This window comes from Alosa pseudoharengus, unplaced genomic scaffold (assembly GCF_046254945.1).
Source record: "Alosa pseudoharengus isolate Yale_2024_CS ecotype anadromous, Long Island Sound unplaced genomic scaffold, YU_APseudo_1.1 YU_APseudo_1.1_scf_14, whole genome shotgun sequence".
Lineage (NCBI taxonomy): Eukaryota > Metazoa > Chordata > Actinopteri > Clupeiformes > Clupeidae > Alosa > Alosa pseudoharengus.
The window spans coordinates 13716264-13728136 of record NW_027468609.1 but is presented as its reverse complement, the minus strand read 5'-3'; the positions used below and the strand labels follow the sequence as shown (position 1 = coordinate 13728136).

Here is an 11873-nt window from a genome sequence, read left to right as displayed (position 1 = left end):
TCTGTCCTCTTCAAAAAATAAATTGGAAGCATGGCACATTTGGCAGCATTTCCCTCCAATACTTTTCATCTTTCTTACCTGGCCTTTTCAGTCCCTCATGGCATCTTTCTACCATCCATCCTCCCTGACGCTTATCACTACAGTAGGGCCGGCCCGGCTGGTATCTGAGAAAACTTTTTAGGAAAGACGGGCTATATGGACCCAACCAATTAACTCTTCTTGGGAGGGGAGAACAACCCATGCAGAGGCTGTGGTGTTAGGCATAGAATGCGAACGTGTGTAGCCAACTTTAAGAGAAGATAGATTAACGTGGCAAATGCCAATATTTTTCCCTCGACCGGCCCAAAAGTGAAGCGGCCCACCGGGAATTCTCCCGATTCTCCCGATTACCCACTCCGGGCCTGGTTCTGTACCAGATGTAGATTTACTGTTTGTCGCAGCATCTAATTCAGATCCCCCGAGCGTCGCTCCCAAATCGTTTTCGTCAGCGCACAAGAGACCAGATGTTTCGAGGCTGATAACACAGTGACCAGCTAGATCATGGGATGGCGCTACAAAATAAAAATAGAACAATAAATATGCGAGTGAAATACATTTTAGATTCGAACATAAAACCAACCAGAAACTCTGACAAACCATACATTTCTTTTACAATGTTATCAGCACTAGTGTACGTAAGTAGTAGACAGACCCCCCCACATGAAAGGGGTCTCAAACAATACACTCAGAGACATGCCTGGACAAAACACCACCCCTACAAAGTAGGGGGATCATATACTATCATTTTGGTCACCTAAGACCACCATGATTTCAGTTATAAAGGTTACATTACAATGCATTGCGTCTAGCTAACACATTTTTCAACCAAAACCACTAACAACATGCTAAACAGGTTATTGGCTATGCTAGTAGCATACTATAAGTTTATTTCCAGCTATTAACACTCCTATACATTTCATACAAAGTTTATCTGACCCCCAATATCCACAAAACACACATGGCGGTTTGGGGGCCAATATGGCCACCCAGGGGTTTGACATCAGTCACATGACTGTCACATGACTCTACATCCAATATGGATGCCAAGGGGGGCGTGGCATTGTTTGACACCAGACACATGACTGTCACATGACTTTACATCCAATATGGCTGCCCAGGGGTTTGACACCAGTCACATGACTGTCACATGACTCACAAAACAATAACAATAACAAACAACACGTGGCTAATTTGCATAAAACGGAGGCGTGGTTATCACGTCATTTATGACGTTTCAGGGGGCGGGGCCTATTTTTGGCAGATAGTTCATGATAATAACTACTCCCATAGCCATAAGGCCCCATGGTCAGCTCTGTATATGTTCAGTGCGTTCTGAAGAGAATAAACATTCAGGCACACCGGGTAAACCCGTCTGCTGCAGACGTCGTGTGATCTATAATGGTAAGGTAAGGTGAGTGCTATGCTAGCACAGTCCCTAGCATTATTCGTAAATGAGTGAGTAATATGGCAGCATACTCGCTAGCTCATTTGTAAATAAGTTAGTAACACGGTAACATATTTGCAGGCCTTTCTGTAGCTTAGAAAAGTTACCTGTAATCTCCTGGCAGCATATACTCTGCCTCAGTTGGCATTGCCCAACAATTTCCACAAGCACACCTATATCATAATTAAAATAATATAATAAAAGCTAATCAAGTGCTGTGAATCTAGTGAAGTTTCAAATACAAGCAAATGTTAAATATTGTAAAAAGACTGGCTTTGTCACGAAAAATTACATTATGTTTACTTCGTAACAGGCTGAACAGGGTAAAGGCTAATAGCCAAGACTAATTTGGCATGGAGGAGAGATAGCAAATACATTGATTTAAAAAGTTAACAAACCATTTAGAAACTGCTTGCAGCATTCGTGAAGGTGTTTCTGCAGGTGGCTCCTCTTCATCTTGATCTGGGTCCGACTCTGGGTCGAAAATGTTGGGCTAGAGTGCGCCTCTGTATTCCGTCATTTTCACCCAAGCAGTGGATGTTTTCACGTGAAGAAAACGAACAGCGTAAACATCTGACAGGTGGGGCGTGGCCAGCAGTAGCTTATTTGCATAAAAGTGACAGAGTCCTTTAACGGCTCATTCTGAAAGGGACTGAAGCTGGCAAGAATAGAGGCTGCAGAGATCTCTTTATGTGAGATTGATTTTGTGCAAAAAACTTTATGGACATGTTTTGTATAGCCCATAGACCTATTCTAACTTGTTTAAAAAGAGGTATAATATGTCTCCTTTAAGTAATATTCTAAAAGGTAACTTTCACTTCTACCAAAGTCTTTTTCTAGTACGATACTTGTACTTTTACTCAAGTATTTCTAGTACTTTATACAACACTGACTGTAACTAACAAACTAGATCCTAATAGAAAGCTGTTAGCTTCCCTAAGCTACAGGTAGGCCTATAAGGTAGGCCTATTTACAACATAAATTGTCAATAGGCTATGCTGGCGACACAAATAAAATCTCCTTTGGAAACCAATGGCTTACGCCTTACAGTATCAAGCGGACTTAAACTGCCATATCGTGGCGAAAAGTTTCACGCAGCTCCATGAGTCAAGGAAAGCGCGAATGAAGTAGCCACTTCTAAATGGGACCCACTACACAGTAGCTTAAGGTGTGTTGCTAAAGCAGCCATAATGAAATGAAAGTGTCATTGTTTGGATACTTCACACACACGTGCTTTTTAATCTCACAGACTACAACTACCAAGCTGGAATCAAAGCACATTTTCCCCTCTCACACCCTGCACGCACTTAAAACAAATAAACAGGCGTCTCAGTCTCACGCATGTATAGGCAAAACTGTATCAGACCGGTGTAACGTTGGTAAATCTTCCATTGCACAGAATGATTTTTGTAGCACGTGCAACAAATGACAGTCGAAAGATACAATTACAGTGCTGCTATCAATTTGCTTGGTATAACTGCATTTATAGTTTTCTACAAATGCAATCAAATTGGCCTCCATCACTCAACCAACGCTAACGGTAACATTATTTGTATAGGTCCTTATTGATAGTAACGTACCGTAAAACTTCAAATAATCGCCGAGTCCCTAAGAGACGCCTGTCTCTTTTAAACGCCTGGCGTGTCTACAGGTTTGGGTTAAAGGCCGGTCTCCAGTAGAGGCCTGGTCTGTTTTTTAGTTTTGGGTTGTATTTAATCTTCTAAAACCCGTCAGATCGTCTGTTTAAAGATTCACAATGACACGAAACCGCTACAGAAAGGAGGTTACAGCAGTGTGAATTAGATGTTGCACGTCATTACAAGCCGTCGCAACGTGCGTACGTTATGATTAGATGCCATTAAAAGACTGCGGTGGGGAAAAGCTAGAGTTCCAAATTGTATAACTTTTTTTCCAATATGAACTATGCCTATATGTCCGACTTCGTCATCGTTCAATTCATCCCTTGTGTTTCAAATTTGCGGATAGGCCGATGGTAAGCTTGTTTTTATGCTGGCAACAAAACCAGAACGGTTCGCGAACGTTATTCTTTATTCTAAATGCCATGGCGATAAAGAGAAAAACGAAGTCAGAAAAGGAATATAGCCTACCTTAGACTAGGCTATATCAAAGCCCGTCTACGGACATTCTCTGGCTATATAACCTATTGAAATAGGTTAATGATGTAAAGTCAAGTGCGCTTCTATGGGACTGGTGTGTGCGCGCACAGTTTTTTATTGATGAGTCGGAGTGGCAAGTGCTGCGCATAGTTGCAGTGGAATGTGGCTGCCCAGGGCATTATACACTGTAAAAAATAATATGCCCTTTTAACTTAAAAAGGTTTGTTACCCCGCTGCCTTACGTTTTTGAGTTAACTTGACATAACGTTTTTGAGTTAACTTGACATAAAATTAAATTTGATTTAACTTATCTTTCTTAGTTAAGTCAACTGAAAATTTTACATAGACTCTTGTTGTGTCAAAAAAGCCATGTAAGTTAACTTGATTAATTTACATGTTGTTTCAAAATAGAATCATTAGTTGAAATAAATTTGTTCAGACATGTATTTTCCTTGTTAGTTTTATTAACTTTTAAAAACGTTTATACTTATTTTTTTCAAAGAGAGGATGCACATCATAATATTGAAGAAAAAAACAAAAACTAACTAAAAATACACAGGTGGATGTACAGCGCATCAAATTTGGGGGGGAAACCCATTATGCTACATTAGAAAAAATAATCTGAAAACACACATAAAAACAAATCAAAACTGAGGACCAAGTCCAAGTTCTAGGGAAGGTTGTTGTACTACTCTTTACCAAGCAGCCTGTTTTGGAGAAAGCAGCTGCAATGTTCATGTGAAGAGGAGCTCCTTCCAATGTTCAAGAACAGCTTTTGTACTTCAAACGTGAATTTTAGATGCTTCGGGTAGTCCATATTGAGACCCATCAGTCCAAAGAGTTCAAAGGCCTTTGGAATATTGGAAATGTCCATGACGATAAACTGTTCCTCCAAAACAAGACATATGTGATTGATTTTGTAGAACTACGCATTTGCTGCAGTCCTCATACACGATCAGGATCCCCACACTGGTTTCTTTTAAGACATCTTCAACTGGACCAGTTGGCTGAAAAACAAATCACCAGAAAGGTGAATATTTAACTCATTACCAGGGACATGCTTTTATTCTATTACAGTTTAGAACAGTTACAATAATCTGCTTAGTTCAAATACAATGTTACATGCTTTATAAAATGATGAGTTTCCATCTGTAGAGCATGTCCTTGTATTTCAACCAGTGCTTCCAAATCACATTTAAAGTCATTTGCTAAACCTACCTCACAGGTCTTTAGAATGCTGGAAGTATCTTGACGAAGAAAGTGGGGCATGCCAAGCAGGTTGTTTGCTTATTCTGGTTGGAATCCTGAAATGCAAAAGGAAACACACAAACGCAAACACAATGTTAAACAAAAACAAAATAGAAAAAACTCTGAGCTCATTAATATTCACATCATAGAATGCAGGAGTCATATGTTCAATACTTACATGAGCATCAAGCTATCTAAGAATGTCTTGGAGCTTGTGATGGCAGGGTCCCTTTTTCTGAAAAGGACAAGAAACATGGGCAGATATTCATCAAGTTCACTGAGGAAGGTTCTCAAGAGATCAGCAGACATCAGACAGTTGAATTCCGTGAGGATGCAGTGAATGCAGAATATGACAACAAAAAAGAAAAGATAAAAGACATTAAATCAATATTTTTGTGTTCATTCTACAGGCAATTCTGTTAATACCTGGTGACACTATAAAATAAAAAAAAGTCAATTGTGTGTAGAAATGTCCGTTGAGGTCAACTTGCCTTCTGAAGGTGATAAAACAAGCAGAGCAAGGGGCAAAAGTGGCTGTGCTGTCCGTGCTTCAGAGTATATCTTCTGATGACCCTCTGATTCCGCGTTGAAAATGGGCTCAGTTTACAGGTCCACTTCATTAACACTCTTCTGTAACAGAGATAAATTACAAGCATCTGAGATTTTAATGCACAAAAATGTGTTTGTAAAAGCATTAGGCCTATTGAGATATCTGTTAAACATTGATACATGGCCTACATTATAATACACAATATTATTCAGATTTGAATGAGGACTTTCTATGAACACTGTAAAAATGCTTAGGTAACTTTTATCACCTATACTAAACATAGTGAGAATGAAGTCATGCTTAATAAAGATATGCTTAATGGGTTCATAATAATATTCTACATTTATGTCCACTGTGCTAAATAGCATCGGAGATGGTTGATATAGGATGTAGGCTACTAAAGGATCTTTGATATTGACTCATTTCTTGCCACACACTCTCAGTGCTGTTTTTAAAGTAAACTTTTGGCTCAAACTGTGAAAACAAACATATCACCCTTACTAATCTGAATTAAGGTTAAATTGTCATTAGTCCTTGTGAAGGGAGAACATGCTCATGGACAAGAGAAGCTTCCGTTAGTTAGCAGGCTAGTTCGTACCCATCTAAGTGAATGTATGCAAATAGATAACCACCAACCAACTTGGCTTGCCTTAAACAAACAAACAAAAACATCTCCTTAGCTACAAGGGGAAATAACCATAAGGAATAGAGAAAAGACTTGTTTTCTTCAAGTGGCTTGGTACATTACAGCATTATGATAGCTAGCTTTTACTGGTACTAGCGAGATATGTGGTTAAGCGAAAACATCTACGAAATGCAAGTGTTTCATCCAATTATATGGAAATAGTTCTACTCATTCAATTCATTGAGTGGTTGTGTACTAAAGTTTACTCACCAAAAACACTGAATATTGACGGATTACGTCGGATGAAAGTTGAGACGATTCCTCCATGTGCTTTTCTTCCAACAGGGCAAAGTGATGTAAACAGGTCTGGCCAGAGGTGGCAGTAACGAGCATGTGTCGTGTTTTGTTAGGGCTACTTGTTCATTTAAGTGAAGACAACAAAGTGCTTGTTCATTGAACTTAGAACAAAGTTGAATCAGTGAAAACTTAGTATTTCTTTTTGACTCGACAATTTTCACAGAGTTTAGTTATATTAACTAAACAAATTAAGTTAAAGCAACAAAACCACAGTATTATTTTTTACAGTGTAAAACTTCTCACTCTTAGACCTACTCATACACGGCGGTGAAATTGCGTATTTAGCTGTCTAAATTCGAATCATATGCTGGGGGAGAAATCGTCAGACATCCATGATTATTTTGTTATTCAGCACCCCTGGTCAAAAATATGTTCCCGCGCGCCTGGAAGTAGGCTATGATTTGAATGTAGACTGTTGTCAAATTTAGCAAATACAAAACGGGAGAAACAATATGGTTCATGCTCTCTCTAATTTTAACATCACTTTTTCCCCTTTTAAAATATATTTTCTTTTTTTATTTGTTTATTTGTTTTGTTGTCTGTCTTGTATGTCTTGGTGTCACGGGTACGCTGGCGACTACGCCGCTCCGTCCGGCATTTTTTGTATTTGTTATTTTTTAAATGTATTTGTCTTGTCTTGATGTCATGGGTACGCTGGCGACTACGCCGCTCCATCCGACATCTTTTGTCTTGTTGTTATGTGTCCTGTTTGTGGAGCGCTTTGGATTGCACTATGTGCATGTTAAATGCGCTTTATAAATAAATCTGACTTGACTTGACTTGACTCATGCTGTTTCATTCGTGCCGAAAAGGAGGGAGAATTAAACATTAAGCACGTTCCACTTTTGCATAAATAATTCCTGAACGGTTTCGGTCAGGGCTGATAATGCAACTGTATTTGACAAAGGACCGATATAGGCTATTTGCTAGTGACAAAATATGAGCTTTCAGTGTGATACGATCTCTTTGTAGATTACGTTTAATTAAAACGTGTTTCATCTGTTCTGGCTATCCCAGCTATTTGGATCTTACTGTAGCCTATCTCACTTCAATGAACAACATCTCAACACTAAATGAATGATGATCCGTAATTGTCATCAGATAGCCTAGTCATATAGGTAGACATTCAGTGTGTTTGAAATAATTAATTCGATAATATTTTCCATCTTTGCAGAGGAAAAGTTTTGTGTAAAGGGAATTAAAGGCCTGTCTCATATAGACGCCTGTCTCTAATACTAGCTGGTGCAGTTTGGCGATTTGGGAAAATAAAAGCCCGGGCTATTATTTGGAGTTTTACGGAACCTGCAGTAAAAACCAAGCATGTCCGATAAACATTCTCAGATTTATTTCGGCTTCAAGAAGAAATGGGAATTACATTTCATGTGAACATCGTCCTATCCTTATTAGACGTTCTCTGTGGTCATCTGCGGACATCAAGCCCCGCCCACATCCAACTCAGCCATGTTTTCTTTGCCTACGTCACTCCCCATACGCTTTGGCTTTACTACCGACAGCCCGGTAGCAAATTATATAGTATATTGTTTTTTTAATTTTTTTATCCCACCACCACCCCCCCCCCCCCACACAATGGAGGACTATTTTTCTTTTTCTTTTCTTTGTCTCTTTTTTCTTACTTTCTTTTCGTTCATTATAATAATGATCATAAGGAGACAATACAAAAATACATCACTCATGAAAAATAAGAAAATAATCAACAAATAATAATCAACAAAAACAGTAATATCATCCTCCCCCTGAATTTAGGAAGTGTGCCTATTTAATAATGCATTCACTTATTTATCATATTTATTTATCTATTTGTCCGTCCACCAGTCTTATTTCAATCTATCCATCTTTCTGCTTCTTTAAGTTTAGCCCATCTTTCAGCATACATAACTTTTTTTGATTCATATGCCATTTGACATTCAGTTTTACAATACAGTTTAATATAATTTTTAAATCTATTAATATTAATAATATTTTTAGATGTTGATCTAAAAATAAATATTTTTCCAAGTAGAATAATTATATTTTGTATATTATTTGTCTCTGACAGGTTACCAAGTAACACTGTAAACATATCTATATATAATTTAATGTTATTTTTAGTTAGCCATTTCTGGACTTCTAACCAAAATAACGCAGTTGTTGAACAATACCAAAATAAATGGTTTACTGTTTCTTCTTGACAGAAACGACAGTTTGGAGATGATTCTATTCCCCATATGTAAAGCATTTTTTTTGTTTCCAAATATTTATATATCAATCTGTATTGGAAATATCTTGTTTTACTATCCAATGCTGTTTTGTATACATTTCTAAATACCTGTTTCCATGGTATGGGAGTATCCAACATTCCTTCCCAACTTGCAAAAAGTTTATGTGGTATATTCACAATCTTATTTTTTCCCAAATAAAAACTATATATTTCTTTATTTATTTTAATTTTAGCGATCCATTTTGCTGTTTTCATATGAGGTCTACATACCAAATATGATTCAGGCGATTTTTTAATGTATTTTTTCCATAATTGAGGTATTGATCCAATTAGTTGATTATATTGTTGCAATGTACCTATGTCACCAAACTTCTGTCTTACCTGTATATATGATAGGATTCTGCCGCCCTCCACTATGTCCTTAACAAAAATAATTCCTTTTAGAAACATCTGCTCAAAAAAAATTGTATTTCCTCCCATCAATATGTTGGAATTTAACCACAGCATTTGCTGTAGTACTTGCACCATGTTATCTGGTGGATGGTACTGAAATTGCAACCATTTCATCAAAGCTTCTGACAAGAATCTTGAGATTTTGGCAAAAATAGTTGTTATCATTGGATAATGTATGTTCTGCAATTGTAGAAAAGGAATTTTTTTTTTTTTTTAAAAATTGGATGAGCCTTTTGCAGGAGTTGACTTGAAAGCCAATTGTTATTAAAGTAAAGTTTTGGTATAAGGGAAGCTTTTAATGATATGTGGCTTTCAGATTCAGTAACTTAATTCCACCAAATTCATAATCGTTATGTACATATACACGCTTAATTTTATCTTTTGTATTATTCCATATGAACTTAAATATCTTTTGCTCATATTCTTTAAAAAAAAAGATTCACCAGGAGTTGGTAGTGCCTGCATGAGGTATGTGAACTGTGACACTATCAATGTATTAATCAAGGTTGTTTTACCATAAATTGTTAATTTATTGCCATACCATGGTTGCAGAATTTTAGACACTCTACTGAGCTTATTATTAAAATTAATTAATGCAATATTTCCTATGTTTTCTGGAATATAAATTCCTAATAGGTGTATAGAACCATCTGTCCATTTGATCGGTAGCTCACAAGGAAGAGTAAAATTTGTTTTCTTTAGTGGACCGAGTCTCATAATATTACATTTATCATAGTTAGGTTTTAGTCCAGACATTTTTGAAAAATTATTTAGATCTAATATTAAGTTTTGCAGAGATATACTATCAGAATTAATCATAAAAGTTGTATCGTCTGCATACATAGACATTTTTGATTGTAAACTTTGTGTTTTTAAAGCTATAATATTGTTATTACCTCTAACCTTATTTGCAAGAATCTCTATTGCTATAATAAATAGGTAAGGGGATAAAGGGCAGTCTTGCTTCACTCCTCTTTTAAGTATAATTGACTTTGACATATATCCGTTGTTCATTCATTTTACTTATTGAACCATTGTAGATCACTTTTATCCAGGCTATCAGGGTCTCCCCAAAATTAAAATAATTTAAACATTTGTATAAAAAGTCCCATTTTATTTTATCAAAGGCTTTTTCAAAATCTGCAACAAAAATTAATCCTGGCTTTTTTTTATTATCATAATATTCTATTATTTCTAATACTTGTCTAATACTGTTGGAAATATTCCTTCCTTGTATGAAACCTGTTTGATCTTGATTTATTATATTTTGTATAACATTTTTAATCCGTGTTGCAATGCATTTTGCCAATATTTTAGTATCATAGTTTTGCAATGTTAGGGGTCTCCAATTTTATAAGTGTACTGGATCTTTATAGTGTCCATTTGAATCCTGTTTTAAGAGCACAGAGATTGCACTCTCTCTTTGGGTGCCAGAGAGAATACCTTGCTCATATGAATAATTAAAACACATGAGGAGTGGGTTTTTGATCTGCTCATAAAATATCTGGTATATCTCCACAGGAATTCCGTCAAGACCAGGAGTTTTCCCTTTCTGAAAAGACATGATTGCATGTTGAAGTTCGATACTTGTAATTTTACCCTCACATGTTTGTTTTTGTTCTTCTGATAGTTTAATACAATTTTGTGGGAAAAAAGCTTCTTCAATTTCTTGATCATTTCCAGATTCCATTATTATATCTCCTGTAAATAGTTCTTTATAATATTTTTCCATTTCATTTAAGATTGCTGTCGGTGTGCTCAGTATATTTGAGTCATCTACAATACGTTTTTGTATATTCTTTTTAGATATATTTCTTTTCTGTAATTCTAAAAAGAATTTATTGCACCTCTCCCCTTTTTCCATCCATGTTGCCCTTTTTTTTAAGTATGAAATATTAGATTTTTCTATAATAAGGTTTTCATATTATTTTTGCTTTTGCTCTAATTCCTCCAACTTATCCTGTGTTTCTGATTTATCTATATCTAAAGTCATAACTTCAATTTCTTTTTTGATGTTCTGTTCTTTTTGTGTATATAATTTTTGTCTATGTGAAGCCCATTTTATTACATGTCCTCTAAAGGCACATTTAAAGGTATCCCAAACCATAAGTGGGTTTGCCGATTCAACATTATCTATAAAAAAAACTATAATAAATTGTTTAGTTTTTTCTACAAATACACCATAATTCAATAATATTTGGTTTAATTTCCAGTACCCAGGTCCTCTAGGATATTCTGACATTTGCATATGTAATGAGAGGAGTTGGTGGTCCGATCTTAATTTGTCCTCTATCATCACCCGCTTCACATTAGATGTCAGTGAGAATGATATGAGAAAATAATCAATTCTGCTGGCCTGCTTTTGCCTTCTCCATGTGAATCTTTGCAAATTAGGATACTTTAGCCTCCAAATATCAACCAAGTCTTTTTCATCCATTATTAGTTTTATCTCTTTTTGAGCTTGAACATGATAGCTGACAGAGTTATTTCCTTTACGATCCAAAACATTATCTTGAGTTACGTTATAGTCACCAACCATTATATAGTGATCACTAAGGAAGTTAGGTCCACTAATGATTTTGTTGATATCTTCAAAAAAACTTGAACTGTCTGAGTTTGGTCCATATAAATTAATCAAACACATCTGTTTGTCATCAATAATAAACTTCAAAATAATCCATCTTCCTTCAGTATGTATTTCTGTATGTTGCATAGTTATATTCAAGTGTTTATTAAAAAGAATCATTACCCCTCTAGAATTTTTTAGACCATGCGAAAACATAATTGAACCACCCCATTCTTTTTCCCAGAGTGTTTCATCT

The 11873-nt window shown here is 36.1% G+C and overlaps 1 long non-coding RNA gene across 1 annotated transcript; it reads right to left on the bottom strand.

Moving 5' to 3' along the window:
• Nucleotides 1–4169: 4169 nt before the first annotated feature.
• On the bottom strand, nucleotides 4170–6382 carry LOC143122417 (uncharacterized). Its single transcript, XR_012986669.1, has 5 exons — nucleotides 6294–6382; nucleotides 5340–5478; nucleotides 5027–5083; nucleotides 4819–4904; nucleotides 4170–4607 (listed from the first exon to the last, which is right to left on the bottom strand). It is a non-coding gene; the product is annotated as an uncharacterized LOC143122417 (long non-coding RNA).
• Between the last annotated feature and the right edge of the window lie 5491 nt (nucleotides 6383–11873).